This window comes from Anas platyrhynchos, chromosome 15 (genome assembly GCF_047663525.1).
Source record: "Anas platyrhynchos isolate ZD024472 breed Pekin duck chromosome 15, IASCAAS_PekinDuck_T2T, whole genome shotgun sequence".
In the NCBI taxonomy this organism is placed as follows: Eukaryota; Metazoa; Chordata; class Aves; order Anseriformes; family Anatidae; genus Anas; species Anas platyrhynchos.
In genome coordinates, this window is record NC_092601.1 from 11320650 (window position 1) to 11338176 (window position 17527).

Consider the following 17527-nt stretch of genomic DNA (forward strand, 5'->3'; position numbering starts at 1 on the left):
TAAAAAAAAGTGTAGCTGTGGTGCTTAAGGACATGGTTTAGTGGTAGGCTTTGGAGTGATAGGTTAGTAGTTGGATGTGATGATCTTGGAGGTCTTTTCCAACCTAAATGAAAATATTTTCAGTAGCCAGAATTGTCATACACGGTACCAGCAATTTTTGTTCAGAAACAGCTTGTTTACCAAATTAGTTATTGCACCCAACTACCAGCAACACCTTACATTCATTGTTAGCTTTTTTATTTTTTCCTTTTTTTTTTTTTTTAAAAGTTGTTTAATTTAGTGACCTAAAATATGTTTGCAACCACCAAATGGAAGCACAGATGTGTTATTAAGAAGATTTTAAAGAACTGAGGAAAATTTAAATATTGTACTATAAGCCAAAATGCTATTTTCACAGACACCATCTTATTAAAATCTGAGAAGCAGCTCTTTTAGTGCTATTCCTTCTATTGCTATATGAAAGAGTGCCTACGATATCATATTAGCTTTCAAATTCACCTACTTTGTTGCTTCTATGTCAGGAGTGGCACTCCTCCTCCTACGGCCAAACAATATATACTCTATTTACATCCTTTATATTGTGTGGGCTCCTATAAACAGTTGGCTAATTTTTGCCCCGTAGTAAGTATGCCATTACAACTGCGAATCATCAAACCTTTCTCCTCCAGAGAATAATTGTCCTTTGTGTCCTTAAAGCTGGATGTTTTTGCTAGAAAGTAACATGCTTTCAAGGAGCTGGCTTTGACCCCTTGACAGGGGAAAGAGGAAAAAAACAAAACTCCCACTGACTTCTGTATACTGCTGGTGAAAAAACAGGATGTATGACATATTGATATTTGTTTCCATTTGAAATTGAATGAGAGTACAGAATATGCAGTAAAAGGAAAATTCAAGAAGGTTTCACTCCAAAAAAATACTAACATATTTGATTGTAAAACGCCTGGGACTGTGCCCATGGTGGCTGTTAGCTGCATACCTTCTGTCCTCCATCTCCCCTTCAGTCTGGCTCTGCTGCAGGGCTGCCATCTCCCAGATGAATCACTGACACACCAGTCCTGCAGCTCCATGAGAAGAGAGAGACGTCCCAGTACCAGGGGAGCTGTACATGAGCTGGAAACCTGGTCAATGAGAGGGAGACACCCATCACTAAAAATGCATTATCTCTGGCAGCTCGTGATAATATTGAAATGAACCACAGTATCTCCTCGCAATATTTTCTGTAAAGAAAAAAAAAATTGTCAAAAAATCAGAATTTTCTTCTGAAAATATTTTGACTTTGTTGAAATAGGGGCAAGGGGTTGCTTGGGGACTTTGCATTTGAAATTTACAGGAAACTTGCACCAAGTGAATTCCCAGCACAACAGCAGCAAAAGCAAATACAAGCCACAAAATACAGGAAGGCATCCTTCAGTAAGCTGGTCCAAAGTAATTTATTATAAACCCCCACACACACAATCTTATAATATGAATATGTTTTTGTAGCACAGAAACTCACAGACATTGCTGATGTGCCCATCCTTTTTCAAGGCATTACGTTAATATGCAAGTCAATCACTCAATTACTTTTGCCATCAGGTGCACACATCAGCTGAAGTTTCATTACAAAGAGATTTCTATAATAAATAATTGACCTCCGCAGAACAGAAAAGGTTTCATCCTTTGTATATAGAGCCAAGCTGTATGGATGCCCTTAATGAACTCCACAACTGCACTTAGACAAAGTAGAAAAGTTCCCATAACAATTAAGACTCCTATGCCCAAAGTAACAAAACAGACATCAGCTGAGGCAAGAGAGTGCTGAGATTTTACAGGGACACTGCAGGATACATAAATGGTTCTCCACTCTTCCCCGCTCCTTGATAGTATCTACCTCTGCAACTCTTTACTCTCCGTCAACACATTTGGTTTATGGAATTTCCAAGATTAAATTGCACCAGGAAGTCTTGGTCATGCTATTAAAGTGGTACTTGACCCTGTTGTTTCCATCACTTCTCAAGAAGGAGGAATATCTTTCAAAGACTTGCTATTGCCAAGATGCCTTAGCCAGGATCCTCATTTTAGGATGCTCATGATACAGGAATGTAATCTGATGAGACCAGCAACAATATATATATATATACACATATATACATATACAAACACACACTAACTACCTTTTGGGCCCCAAAACAGAGCAGTTTAGCTATCAGAAACAATGCATCAGACAATAACCAGCCTTTATATTCACATACTCAGAGCATGCAAGAAGGCAGAGATGTCAGCAGGATACAGGTCACAGGCTGGGTGGAGAAGGCAGGGAGCAGCTCACATGGAAAGAGCTGGATGAGAGGCTGAGGGCTCCTCCTCACCTCCAGAGAGAGGTCACCACCTCTCTGGCAGAAATAGGTCTGATTCTGCCCTCGGCGCAGTTCTGCAGCCCTCTGCACCAGGCTGTGTACCGCCTTAGTGCCTAAGAGCACCTCGGCTAATTTCCCTGCCTAATTCACCGTCTGACCACCTTCTTTCTCCTTTTTCTTTTTAAATCATTCGCTTGGCTTTCTGCTGCTGCACACTCACAACCAGCCCTGAGGAACAGGTCCCTTCACAATGGGATTTTCTGCCCTGACAGCTCGCTATAAAGATCCTCCTCAGCCTGGCTCCATAGTGTCTGTGTCACTTCACATTAGAACTTAAATAATAGGAATAAATCAAGTAAATGAAAATATGCATCCTGAAGGCCTAACGTAAGTGATTTCATCCATTTTAAAAGCCACCAGCCCTAATTTACCTTAGAACCTTCCACCTTCCTTGAGGGTGCCTCTGAAGTACCCTCTGACTGATGTCCTTATTTTTAGTTTTGTAGCAGAAGCCAAGGAGAAATTAAAGAAATAAAATGGAAAAAATAATGAGAGCTCATTTCAGCTTATAATGGTATTTTCTCAGGTGACTAAACATTCATTTGACTTTTGGTAGTGTTGAATTTGTTCTCCATTAGGGCAAATACGATTTGGAGGCTAACTTGACCTCTGGAGTGTAGAATTTTTCTTTATCTTTACTGCTGGCTTCAGTTATTTATCAGGTCAGTGTGTGCTCAGATTCCAGGAAAACTGAGCAAAGAAATGAAATTAGCACTGCAGACAAACACAATTGGAGGAGCTGGCTGTTGACTCAGATGAGCAATTTCTTTCAGACTGTCACTAGCCTCAGTACAAGATGAGATGTCTGTCAGAGTCCAGTATCTGTCATCTAACGGTTCATTTCACTGTATGACAGGAATAAGAAAAAGCATTAAAAAAAAAAAGTCAAGTCTGCAAGAATTTGCAATGAGTTCCTATGAGTACCTACTCTCTTCTGCATGACCTTACGGCGTACAACTTCCACGGCAGAAGTCTTAAAAGAAGAACTAAAGTTTGGATATATATTTTCAGGAAATAAAATTGCTGTGGAAAAGACACCTAGTAATAAATTTCATGTAGAAAAAAAACAAATGGTCTTCTAGAAAGGCAAAATCAACTTACTCTTTGAAGAAGAACAGCAAACTATCTGTGAGAGGGAAAATGAGGGATCGTTTTCAGATTCTGTGAGGAAATAACAGATTTTCCTGATTCAGGTCAAAATATTCGTTTATCTCCCTGGCACATCTGAGCCTGCGTGTTGGGTAACGGCTGCACCAAGGTTTAACCGTGCCAAGTGCACTGCTCCTCTCCTGGCATTGCTTAGGTTACCTTTGCCACAGCCCTGCCACAGCGTACCAGTGAGTTTGCACCGCATCCACAAGGGTTAAGAGATTTTGCTAACTAGAGCATTGCTAACTTATTTAGCAAAAAGTCATCCAGGACAAGGACCTCGCTTGAGTCTGTTTTGCTGAGCGTTCGCATTATGAAGAGAGAGACTAAAGTGGGTTGGAAAGCTATTAGCAATCCTTCCTCTGTCCCCTGAGAAACACTGAGCCAGATTCAACAGGGCTCAGAAGCTCCATGATACAAGTAAAAATGGCTTCGAGCTGCAAAAAAAAAAAAAAACCCTAGCAGGACTCCTGCTCTGTCAGTGGAAAGTGCTCCATTTAACAAATTCAATTCTTAGAAATGCAAAGTGCAAACTAAAATGGTCCCTGCTGAATAAACGGCACAACTGGTGAAGTTCAGCCAGCCTGCATGAAAGGTGACATTTTGCTGAGAAACGTTTCTTAGAAAATGAAAGATTTTTGGTGATTATTTTTTCACAGATCACAAGGGGAATTTCTGCACTAGTGAAAGGTGCCAAAAGCAGCTGCAGATATTCGAATGCTATTTATTGCTCAGCTTGAACAGCAAGCAGCAATGCAAGCCTCTTGGAAATGTCCTTGGAAAGGCCGTTTCCAGAGGCGAGCAGGAGCTGCAGTTCCCAGCTCCATCAGCATCCATCTCTGGGAGGGGTTTGCAAACACAGGTGCCAAAAGCAGCCTCTGCAGGACATGGACATAGTCACACAGGAACAGGGACAATACAACAAATTCCACCTCCGGGAGAACAAAGGCAAAGTGTTTGCCCATGCACTATCCAATCCTGCATGAGGTGGACTCACAAGGCAGGGCCAGTGGCAGGCCCAGGGTCCTAAGCTGCCGCCCTTTGCTGAGCAGCGGGTTGAGAAACTGCTGAATGTTTGCTCCTTGCTCCCTCTCACCCTCCCTCACCTTAGAAGGGGAAAATAAACAAATGAGGCTGTGGCCACGAAGAAAAAAAAATCACCTTCATTAATTTAAAATAATTTGCATAAATTATTTCTGAGTAGCTGTGCTTTTTTCAGTACATGTTAGTTACCTGCTGGCCGTGCTGTTAGAGCTGAGTGGCTCCTTTAGACGTGGCACTTCCCTTTTATTTTTTTTATTTTTTTAGGAGATACATTCCTATCATATCATTAGCTGGATATCATATCCCAGATCCCTCTTCAGTTTCAGTCCTACCAGTAGTAAAAAAAACTGTCACAGTTTCTACACAGTGGTGTGTCCCTATGCATCAAGTATACTCAGCTGTGTTGTTGATGAATAGGAAACATCCAGCCTTCTTCAAAGTGCCACACATAGGAGCAGAGCCTTTTCGTAATTAATGCTGAAAGGACAAGGGGATCAGCTCAACTGCTGCAGCAAGGCCCAACACATGACAGAGCTTTGTTTGCTTTTCCCATTTCAATGGAAGAGCAATAACTTGCTTGAGAACGTCCTGTTCGGGACATTGGAGTGATCATACTGGCTATTTCAGCATCCTGTCCCCTCAAACTACAGCACTGCATGGAGAGGGAATGGAGAGAAGAAGTGTAAGAACCCATACTCCAAGGGTAGACTCGGAAATATCAGAAGGGGAACAGAACCAAAAAATCCTGAAACTGGGATGGGTGCTTTTTTAATCCCTTGCACAGAACTGAGGATCCCTTGCAAAGAACCAAGGATCCCTTTCTATGAAAAGACTAAATTCTAGTTGTTGTTGTTTTTTTTAAATTAATCTGTGAAGGCTGCTATTCTGCTTTGGGTAGGATTTCTGGTTGATAGCTGCTCCTTCCAGTTGTTTAACAATTTAAATTACAGTCACAGCGCCACGTCTTCATTCCACCGGTCAAAGGATTTTGCCTCCCACAATGAATTAGAAAATGCACATTAGGAAAAAGCTGGCAGACAGATTATTATGATTATCTTAGCAGCAGGTATTTAAAGCTCATTGTCGCTAAAGCTCCTTGCCAATGCCCAGATTCTTTGTCACAGTCGTAAGGTCTGTGCTGCTGGGACAGTCTCTGACAGACACCTCCACCGGTGACGGCTCTTGTTTGGACTTTGTGAGTGCAGCTCAGCATGCGCTGAAGTGGTGCCACGGTGACATCGGCCGTTCACGGAGAGGAGACGCGACCTGCCATCTGCTCATCTTATATTTTATGGTCTTTAAATTGCGCTGTAATAATTTCCTGGCTGTCATCCTGGAAGGAGAAACAGGCAACGTGAGTTCAGCCAGCCAGCAAGGCAGAGGTGAGCAGAGCTTTTGGGTACTGAGGAGGAGACTTAGTTGAGCATCAGGTGTTAGGAAGAATATTTCACAGTATATGTGGCTAAAGTGGGAGGAAAGAAGTCTTCTGGCGCCTGTCTTTCTCTTCAATATTTGTTCTCTTTGGACCACATTATAATACAAGGTGTTTCTGAAGGCAGATACTCGGGGACACTCAGGACAGGTGCAGTGACAGAGCACAGCTCCTTGGGATTCTGTTTTTTCAACCTTTTACATCACTCAATTACCTGGAGCTTGAAAGCTTCCTTGCTCTAAAACTGCAAGACGTACGAGACAATACAAGGTGGTTTATGGCTAGCTCTGATCACAGGACCACCATCTTGCAGTGCCCACCTCTGAGGTTTTGCCCACCAAAGCTGCACCCCAGGCCTGGGATGAAGGGTGAAGCTCCAGGTGAAGCGTGACAGCCAGGCCTTCTGGGCGCAGGAGGCTGAGCCACAGGATAACTGCGGCTACCGAATACAAATAGCAGGTCAAAAAGGCAGCAGGAAGGGCAGGACACCAAGGCCTGATGAGAAACAAAAGGAAGGCTGTTTGCCTCTGCAGGCTGCGGCGGCTGCACACATGAAGAGCCACGTGCTGCCGGCAGCTGTCCTCCAGGCAGGAGCCAGCATCCCCAGGGGTGGCAGGAGGCTCTTCGCAAAGGGAAGGTACTGGGGTCACAGGCTGAAGTCAGACACACCAGATTATAATTTCTTCCCTTTCTGTTATTTTTTCCTATTGAACAAATTAATAGCGATTATGAAAAATTAAAAACCAAAGGTCACATTTTTAAGAAGGAGAATATAGAAGTAACTGATTTCCAAGGGAAAGCACTGTTATTAACAGTGCAGACGATGCAAGCGCTGGAGCCAAGCCTAAGGAAACGTAGGATGCTGGCAAAAGTGTGAACTCATTTGGGGCTCCTTTAATTTTTAATTTCCTCTCTTCTCTGCGAAGGCCAATTGTCAGCTCTTAAGGATGGGAAAAATATGTTTGCTTATCAAGTCAGATAGAAAGAAGGCTTCCTGAGGCATTTTTCCAGCGGTACCCAGCGCAGCTCCCCACATGGTCCATCAGTGACTGGGTTACTTGCAGACCTGCCCCTCATTAATTCTTCTGCTTGTGCAGGTCAGCATGCGTGGCATGCACAGATTCAGTCAGTGCTTGCCCCAACGTGCCCTAGTCACCCCCATAGCAGCTTTGGTGGCTACTCCACACAGAATTGGTGGCTCTCATCTCCTGGCCTTTTGGTTACACAAGGTCGTCAAGTCACTAAAGATTTTTGAGCCAAATTCTCTACCAATATAGATTAAGTTTTCCTTGGCCTTTTGTTTTGCTTTTAATTAAAAAGCACAGAAAGGAGGTAAAGAGATCAGATGATCAGTCTTGATAAATTAAACTTCCATTAAAGCAAAAACAAATCCAAAAGTAATTTTAAAACAACTTCAATATTTCTGTGAAGACAGACCACAATTTATGTTCCAACAGTGGCATGGACAATAGGCATGATTTTTTTCTCCTGTTGTACTCAGACTTCACATCAACCTGCAAATGAATTTGATGGAGAAACCACTCAGGTTTCAGTCACCGTTACTCACTGCCCAGCTCTGGACTTGGAGAGTCCTTCAGACAAAAGGCTCCATTTCTTTGCAATAATCTACCCAGCAGCCTGTTTTTTCCTGAGCCTCGTTAAATCCTGACCTGGAGCTGGTACAGAAGGGCTGTTTGATCACCATGCATCACCTCCTCTTAGCAACAATCCACAGCACCACATTTCCCTTCCACAGGTGTAACCTCTGTTCAACAAATTGTATTAAAATTAAAAAAATAAATAAATAAAACACCATAAGAAAACATTCCCTTGTATTTATTCTTCTATCTGCATAAATCAGATGTCCCTCAGCAACTGAAAAATGTGAAGTGGCAGAGCATGCCACCACTGCTCGTCTCAGGGTATGGACATCATCTTATTAGCAAGAAAAAGGATCTTACTGTTTGACCCATAAATAAGGCTCCAATTGAGTCTATGAAAGAACATCAGATAATGACACAACTACTTGACATATCCCACGTAAGCTACAGCAGCTATTCAAAGGACAAAATATTTAATCAGAAATACATTCAGTACATTTAGATTAATAAAACAGCAGTTTTTCTTTTGGCATCTATTCAAACTGAAAAAATGTTCTTCAGACCTCAGCTCTGGTTCTTTTATCGTTATTTAAAATACCAATCCAATAGCCACTGTATATTTTTAGTAAGGCTTCATGTGCTAGGACAAAGCGACCTGCCATTACACCCTGTGTCCAAAGACCACTGCAATAAATATAAGTTTCCCAAACCAATTGCAAAAAATCCCTCAGTTTGGGCTCGTTTCTCCTCCTTTTTGTGTTTTGTTTTGCTGTACATTCTAGGTTCACGTTGGAACAAGATTTTATCTCATACTGATGTAAAAGAATCAAGAAGAAAATCATCACAGTGTCACCCTGGAGTAAGGCTGGCATGGGAGGAGACTCAGGCCCAACAACTGCAATAATAATGCTCAAGTTGAGGGCTCTGTGTGGGTGCTTCTGAAGCTGAAGTGGGCTCCGATAGTTCAAAGGAACCCCCTGCAAGGACCAGCTCCTCCATTGGAGCTGAGGGTATTTTTACCACAGCCTTTGCCCATCAACAACATCTGGCTTCCTCAGGCAGGAATTCAGGTGAAGTTTATCCCCGTTATCAAACAACTAGAATCAAACCAGTAATAAAACCAACCCTGACTGACAGCCCGCTGCTCTTCAGGGGGTTACAGCACCTCTTGCCAGCTCCCTGCTGGGTTTGGGGGCAGCTGGGTTAAAACAAAGGCAGGGTTTCAGAGGGAGGAGAGGCAGATGTAAGTGGTGTGGCCACTGGAGTGGGACCAGATCGCAACAGGTGCTGCCTCCCGCAGCATCGTGCAGCTCCCCCAGCCAGCAGTGACACCGGGAAATGCTGGCACGTGAGCTGCTCCTGCTCAGCGAGACTCTAATTTCAGGCAAATGAAGAAAAACGCAGAGTGAGGCCCCATGGGTTGTTGTAGCTGGGATAACTCTTTACCTTTCCTTGCCAGAAATGTCAACACAAACAGGGTGAGCTACGAACTCAGGAGAGCTGCTGGTGTTTGCCAGCTGGCTGCGTCCAGCTTCCTATGAGATGTGATAAGAGACACATGGTGCTGCCTCCCGTCAGCCTCGCTTGTCTGTCAGCCTCACTGCAAGCAAGAATTAATGCTCTTTATGAAAACAAGGGCATTTGCGTTACCTCCTTGTGGGAGGAAACAAAGAAACAGAGAGCAGTTTGCCCTGTTCCCACCTTCCAGATTTCAAGAAAACAATAGGAGTGAATGAGACTCCAACGAGAAGCATTTGGATGTAGAAATTGCCTGTTTTGTGCCTGATAAACATTTAAAAAGAGAAGTCAAGGAGTGGGACTCAGCAACGGCAAGTGAGCCTTTCCTGTCAGATGCAGAGGGAGCTCCAAGAGGGTGCTATACACCCCTGCAGGGGGCTGCAGCACAAAAATTGAGGATTTCCTCCACCACCCCAGCACTAAACCCCTCCAGTAGACTCTAGGGCATCAGGCCATACCCTAAATTACACGTTATTTTGTTCCACATCGCCAACCACTGACGTCCTATATCCTTCCCAGGGTCATCAAGCGTGCCCCCATCTCAACAGGCGAGTGGCCTGTGATAGAACCATTTGACTGAATCCATTATTCCTGCATTTATTAATTTGGACGGTTAAGCTGTAAAGGAAATTTACAGCTGGAGGTAGCATCATTTGTTTGTGCTTATATTCATAGAATATGCTATGGTGCACTGCTGTCTTCCTAATAAATCAGCACAAACCGCTGCTGTTCTCACATACCCCGATACGTTAAATGCAACAGGCTCTTGTGCATTCTCCGGCACAGAGGGTGTCTCACATTCGCCAGGGAGGTTGCTCCAAATGTCAGTGGAAGTCAGCAATCACAAATCCCCGAAGCACTGAGTGTCCCTGACAGCACACGAGCAGCTGAGCACCACGCTGAGCTCGGTACCTGCTCCAGCAGCAGGAAGAAAAGCACTGCCTGGAGGGCAGGAGCCCGTGCAGGACGGTGACCATGCAGCAAAGGGATTCCTGGAGCTGCTCCCATGATAACTATTAAACCACAAAACCTCATTTTGCAGCAACACTGGTTAGTTTTCCAGGAATCAGCCCTTAGGAGCCGCAGCTCTCTCACCAGAGGCGCAGAACAAGCCATCCTTCAGCAGCCCACGCCACAGTTTGGACACATGAGAGCTGCTGCCACGCGCAACGAGCCAGGCTCACCCAGCAAAGTACACTGCTGCCGTGCACACCGCACTGCCCAGCGCCTCCACCTTCCCTACCCCTTGGGAATACCACGGTGACCCCCCCCCAGAAATCACAACCAGAGCATCACACTGCTGCTGGGCACCTCCACAGGTGGCTTTGGATGTTGGAAGATGTCTGTGGGGCTAACGCTGCCTGCCTGGACAGACCCATCCCATGCAGAGGTGCTGAGCCAGCCGGGGAGGGCTGCCCCTTCCTCCCAGCACCACCGAGTGCTCCCCCAGGCTGCCCAGCAGGCAGCGAGCCGGGGGCAGAAGGCCGCCTGATGCTCCCCCCAACTCCGCAGAGGGAAGCGCAGCCCCAGCCCCAGCCCCAGCGGGGTCCAACGCTGCCACCTACCGACCCTGCCCGAGCGGTCACCGCAACGCTTCCCAGGCCAGGCAGCGGAGGCAGAAGCTGCCACCGAGCCGAAGACATTTTAGGAGCAAGAAATCTCCTGGGTTTCGCTGACTGCCGCCCCTGGCTCGCTCCGGATTTAGCGAGCATCCCGCAGACACGAAGCAGGTCAGCGAACAGAAGTCAGCCATGGGGACGGGCTGACAGGCACTGGGATGCCGGGGTGCTTCAAAAAGCCACGGTACCGTGTGATGCTCTCAGCTTATTAACCCAGAATGAACTAATTGTTGGTGCCAACGCAGTTGGTCTGGGAGCTGTGCTCGTTCAGGACAGCCAAAATGTGGAGAGAGCGAACGCTGCTGTGTATGTGACCAGGTGGGCTTTAACAGGGCAAGGGGGGGGGGGCGGGACAGTCAGACCAGAGACAAGAAAATCAGCACCAGCCCCACCTTCATCAGCCGGTGCCCGCTTCTGTGTTAGTGGGGCCACAACAAAATTCTTCCTAACAAGAGGAAGAATGGTGTGAACGCAAGATTTAGAGCACAGAGGAGAAAATACTCCAGCCAGCCTTGATACCAGATCAGGCAACAAAACCACCACAGCCGGATACCAGCAGAACACAATAAAGCAAAAATTGGCATTTTTTTCATCCTGCAGAGTCTCCCAGTACAGCAGGCGGAGGCACGCAGACAGCAGGGCCGGACAGCTGCCCGCGAGATGCTCGGCCGTGGGACCGCAGCGATGATGGTGAGGGCTGCCAGTGGCACAGCACCGAGCCTGGCCCTCCCAGCTTCTGGCGGTCAGCAATGCCTGCTGCTGTGCTCGTGCCCCTTTCCCAGCCCCTGTGCCACTGCCCAGCTGGCCAGGCCCCTGGCGATTTGGCAGTCAGGAGCTCTGCCCTTAACAGCAGCGCCAGACGCAAGGCACGGGGCCAGCCCCAGTGCCACCGTCCCGTCCTCAGGCTGCCTCGTACCTCGGGTCCTGGTGGCACTGCTCTGAGTTTGCTCCCTCTTCTCTTCAGGCAAAGGCTTGTCCCTAGTTTTGCTCCTCTGATCTCCTCCCACTCACGTTATTTGGGAGTTTTAAAGAGGTCTTTCACAGGGGCTAACACCGCCCTCCCCAAACCCCAGCACCCTGACTTCACACAGCTGCCTCCCCTCCACAAATACCCACAGCGAGGTTTAACCACCCGCCCTCAACTCCTTGGGCTCAACCCCTCAAGAAAATGAGCGCCCAGATCTGAACCAGACATCTCAGAATTAAAGCACAGATCGACAGCAAATTTTCCAGCACATCTTCTGCTGGCTTGTGGTCCAGAGTGAACGGCAGCCTCCCTCCGTGCACCAGCCACTGGAGGAACCGGGCAGTTCGGAATTGCAGCCACGCGTTGGGAACTGTTTGTTCTAGTCAGACCAGGAATTAGTTAGGCAAGAAACTCACAAGCAATTTTGTTGTAATGAACCGTTTGAGAATTTAGCAATCTGCTCACAGGCCATTTTCAGACAGAACAAAAGAGGAATTCATCCAGTAACTTAATTGCAAATTATTTTCTCATGTGTAGCAGAAGGACGTTGCACTGAACTGCAGCTCCTATGCAGAGCTGTCAGGGCGCTTCGCACACAGGAGAGCAGCCGTACGACTGCGCTGTGAGGGGAGAACACTGCTCTGCTGTAGAAATGGAGAACAAAGGATGGGAGACAGATGCTAAAAAAGTGGCTAAAATAGCCAAAGGGATAAGTGACTCAACTGTGGCGTTCAGATAAGGATGGCCCGATAGATATGTGGAAAATTTTTTGTCCTGGGGTGGGGAACAAAACTGAGACTTGGTCCTTCTCCAGTTAATCCCAAGAAGTAAGGTCAAGATTTCTACATTTTTACATGCAAAAATAAGCAAAAAAAAAAAAAAAAAAAAAAAAAACAACAAATGTAGGAGTTTCATATGTTATCCTGAATTCTTTGTTATAGAACTAAGTAGATTTGTAAAACGTTCTAAAATGGAAATTTAGAATCCTAATTCTGCAATTTCAGATGGTCCCCTACAAACCTCACTTGGGGAATCTCATGGAAGCCAGCACTTTCCTGTGATGTCCCTTTCCATAAAAATTATTGTGTTCTTGACCGCTGATCCCAGGGAAACCCACCCCTCTCCCTGCTCACTCTGCACCATGCCCAAGCCTTGTAACCTCAAAGGCACCTGATCTTGCAGGACGCTCTGCACAGAGCACCAATCACTCCAGGTCTGATCTGTTCTCCACTTGTCTGTTCCTCTTGAGGCCCATGGAGTGTTTTTCTGGTCTTTTACATTTTGGCTTCAACTGTCTAATGCACTGCAGCAAAAGGATCAGAAGAAATTAATAATTGATAGAGGAGTGTCAGAGGAATTGGGCTCCAGTACACAGCAGCATCCTCAGGCCTCCCAGTGCGATGTGCCCTGAGGACAGCCACGGGGCATCAGCCTCCGACCCCGAGGGCAGAGCTCCCAGCCGGGGTGAGGAGTGCAGAGGAGGGGACTCAACTCGGTGCAGACACTGCATACAGCCCTGCAGCACAGGGAAGCAGCTCACCTGACTCCTGTTGCAGACACCAGCCCTACAGAGGAGAAGCCTGCCAAGCTCTCTGCCCGCTATCCCGCAGAAGATGCAGTTTAGGGGCACAGACTGCCTGTGCCAGGGTCAGAAGCATCGTACACCTGCAGGCCTGAACCACCCATCCCAGGACATTTCAGCTGAGCAGTCAGCCCCAGCAAGGGCTTTGCTCTTCTCAGCAGAGTCAAGCTAAGACACCAACAGACGTGCCTGGTCTCCTGGGCTAGCCAGGACTGGTGGCTGCAGCTGGCTGCGATATGCGCAGGGCAGGTTATGACAGCTATCAGTGCTAACCACCCAAAGCAGCTATTTCCAGCTTCTCTGAACTCTCAGAAACAGCGAGCCCTTAGAAATAGTTAGAGCAAGTCCCTCTTCCAAGAGAGGTAGTACAGGACAAGAATATTATAGCTGTGCTCACAGCTATATGCAGCAACACAAGCCAGACCAGATGCAGCTCAGTTGCTTTTTTTTTTTTTGCTTGCTTGGAGAAAGAGGTTCGTTCTTCCTCCGTGTCACTGAGACCCACTCACTTTCTAACGTGATAATGCCAGCCTGGTGCTGAGCAGTTTTACAGAGAGGTGACACCACCACAAGCACAGCCCAAAGGGCTTTCATACCCCTTTGAAGTGACACTCCAAAGCAGTTCGGCTTCATTCAGGCAACTCTGAGCAGTGCAATCCAAAATATACATTAGGATCCCCTGCCTAGTCCAATTAAAATTCTTCCAAGATTTCCACTGTCAGGCAGAAAATAGAGCTTGCATGGAAAAGTATTCACCTAGAATGCATCCTTACATTTAGCTTATTTTCAGAAACGCTCAGCTAGAACATCACGTCAGAGGATCATTATGCTTTCAGCAAAGTTAAGACTTCAGAAGAGGCTGTTCTGGTGTTTTAATCGCCTCCTCCAGTTCCAAGGTCCTATTGTACAAATAAAATATCTTCTAATTGTGCCACATAAATTAACTCCACATACGAAAGGGAAATCAAATACTTCAATTAAGGTTTGTGAGATACAAATATCCTCATCTAGATTAGTTCAAAGTAAGCTCAAGACTTGGAAAATCGTTTTAATTCTTTATCTCAGCATAGGAAGAACATCTTTGAGATGGGGTTGCGGGGGGATACGTGCTGCTCTAGTGGTTCGGGACGTCCCCTGCACTTGGCAGAAGCACTCAGCCTTCTGGTCTCAGTTCCTCTTGGCTCCTCTGCACCTGGACGCCCACCCCAGCCCCTTCCTCCTCTTCCTCCCTGCCCTGCTTCATGCTGAGGCCAGCCCTCCTCGCCTTCCCCTTGCTGCACTGAAACTTGTTCATGCCCAAAGCACTGCTGAGGAATACTGGGGACAAAGGTCGTTGTCCTCTCCTTGGGGCCAGGGCACGGGGTGCTAAGTTTTGAACCACCTCTCATGGGACACATCTCCCCATGGATGCTGTGGCCGCCTTCATCCATACCCAGCTCCTCTCTCAGCCCCTTGGCCATGCACACATCAGAACTTACCTGAGTGAGACCACTCAGCTCTCTTACCACTTTGAGATTAATCCTACAGAACTCAACCCTCAACCCAACAGAACTCGCAAAGCGCCTTCAGCCTTGGCTAAGGTTCCTATACAACCATCACCTCAACTTTCCCAGCTCAGAGGGAAATCCAGTGGTTTTCTGAGGAGCTACCACAGGACTATGTCAGAAACAAAGCACAGACAACATCCATAGTCCAAGATATTCCATAGATTGCAATAAACCCCAAGAATTCAGCCCGGTTCTGGCTCTCAGAGCAGCTGCTCTAGCAAAGCGCTCCCAGTGGCTGCTTAAAAGCAGAGTAAATTCCAGTTGTCACACCATCAGCACAGCCGATTGAATTAGAGGAGCATATTTATGTGCCTAACAAGTTTGAATCTGCAGAAAAACCTGCTGGGAGTGATTTGAAAAGACTAATGAGACTTTTCCCATCAGCGGCCCGGTATACTCTCCTTTAAAGGTTTATGAGCATGTCATTTAGTTTCACTACAGCTTTTGCAAAATCATTAATGAACTTGTGAAAACAATTAGAGAGATAAAAGGGCAAGAAATGTGTGTGTTAGCTCGAAACCTGTGATAATACAGAGCAAGTGAAGCAGAGAAGAATGCACTGCTTTGAAGGCATCAGACAAGATCCTGATGTTTTATGCCTGTTAAAATTATCATTCCTAGCTTTGCTCCTGCTAATCCTAAGGTGGAAAAATATCTTTGTAGGACACGATCTTGGAGTTTCTGTCGCTTATTAAAACAAGAGGGACAGCAGAACCATCTCATTAGAGTAAACAGAAGACATGGATGTCAGGCCATATAACTGCACCTCATTAATACCTGCATCAACTGAATGGCAGAGCTGGGAATGCTGTAAGGACTGGACCTGACTTTGATCTTTGAAAGCTACCTTTGAATAACTCCCTGCCAAATCAACCGCACACTGCAGAAGAAAACAGACTATTAAAAGGGAGAAAAGCCCTAGAATTACAGGGATCTTTTCTTGCTTTGGGTGCTCATAGGTTATTTTGGCCTGCAGACCCAGCCCACACCACGAGCAGCGAACACACTGACATTTTTCCCTTGGAAAGGCATTTTCTCCTCCTGCGATGCCAAAGGGAAGAAGAAAATTACACAAGTGAGAACAGACATGGAGGTAGTCCATCTCAAACCAGTTCTGCTTTAGAGCAGCACATTCCCACCACGCAAGCCACCCCAAGCTGCCGGCATCACCACTCGAGTGCCAGCCCATCCTTGTGGGGCTGAGAGGTTCCCAGGCAGTGGGGAAGGGGCTTCCTGATGGGGACCAAGCACAGGACGGAGCAGAGCACAGCAAGGGACTGAGCTGCACAGCAGCTGCCAAACTCCCTCCAGCTATCAAACTGCTTCTCTGCCAGCTCCCAGCTGCTTGGCAGCCCCCAGCGTGTCTCTTCCAGCAGAGACAGAGCCTGCTTCTCAGCTCAGCGCCTGGGCTCCACCCAAGAGCATACACCTCTCCGTTCATATCGATCTCCATGAGGAAGGAGACACCAGGCTGCAGTGACAGCAAATGAGAAAGATAACTAACTTAACTCCTACCACTTTTCTCCTCTGTATAGCTACTGAGTTCTTAGCCCTTTGCAACTGGCGGTGCTTCCACCCAAGTGATTCTCTTCTTCACTGATTTCTGATCGGTTTTCTGGAGCTCTCAGAAAAAGAAGTGCTAACTTCGAAAATAGAGACTGCAGGCTTCACTTCGTTCTTACCTTGGAAGCACTGCAGGTTTGGCCAGTTATTGCAGCAAAAATATAGCTAAATATAGGTCACAAACAATGCCAGTTCTGGATGATTTGTAGGCTAAGTTTGAATGTTAACTGCAACAGAAAGTTGCTGTCTTTGGGAAAGTCTGAAAACAAGTTCCTTCTCTGCACATTAACGACCTGCAACTGGCAAATGGGATCACGATAGTCTGTCCCATCCCAGCCTGACGAGTTAGGTAATGTCTGGAAAGCACTTGGACCTCAGGAAGGAGAATTTCAGCAGTTTCACTTCTTAAGTGACTAACTCACTTTTAGAAACAGAGCTTGGCTGCCTCAGCCATGGCATCATTTCTAAGTGGTTTAACCTACGTGCTGGGCTCTCTTCTCCAGTAGCTGCGGAGAGTTCCAGTTCGGGCCTAGAGTCGCAGAGCCTGGGACAAAGACAGAGCACTCCTGGCTGCGAGTCAACCCGTCCTGGAGAAAAAGCAATCTGTACCAGTGGCTCAGAGTCAACATACACATGGAGAAAAAAAATACTAGGATGTGTCTGCCATCCCCTACACCCACACTAACTGGACTAAACAGGATTGGTCCACAGCCCAGAAAAAGTACTGGAAACCTTTGCAATGACTTCAGGGAATTTGAATCCTGCTCAAAAACTCACAGGTTTTGGTGGTATGAAACCCCAGCTGGAGTCTTCTGTCTCTAGGATATGCTTCTAGGAAGAGCTGCATTGTGCCTTTTCCTGCAACGATCGGCATCTTGCACAGACTGCCCTGTGCACAACAGCCGAGACTTCAATCCGTGCTGCCACTCCACAAACCTGTGCACTCCAATGTTTGCTCCACTGTATCAGAATTTGGCCCAGCCCCTGCATCTGGCAGGGAAAAATGCCTTTAAAAGTTCTACACAGCAGCCATTCCTCCTTTCCATAACATGCTCCAGTCTTAATTGCCTTGTTTGGATTCTCCTCTCATCCCTCAAACCTTCCTGATG

The 17527-nt window shown here is 46.5% G+C and overlaps 1 long non-coding RNA gene across 1 annotated transcript in view; it reads right to left on the reverse strand.

Annotated features, from left to right (window-relative positions):
- Window positions 1-17527, reverse strand: part of LOC101804509 (uncharacterized) — a 163608-nt gene that overhangs the window by 138101 nt on the left and 7980 nt on the right. The window contains exons 2-3 of the long non-coding RNA XR_011803674.1: window positions 4779-5922; window positions 977-1118 (exon numbers count right to left, since the gene is read on the reverse strand). This is a non-coding gene — a long non-coding RNA (uncharacterized lncRNA). The remainder of the gene's footprint in view (window positions 1-976; window positions 1119-4778; window positions 5923-17527) is intronic.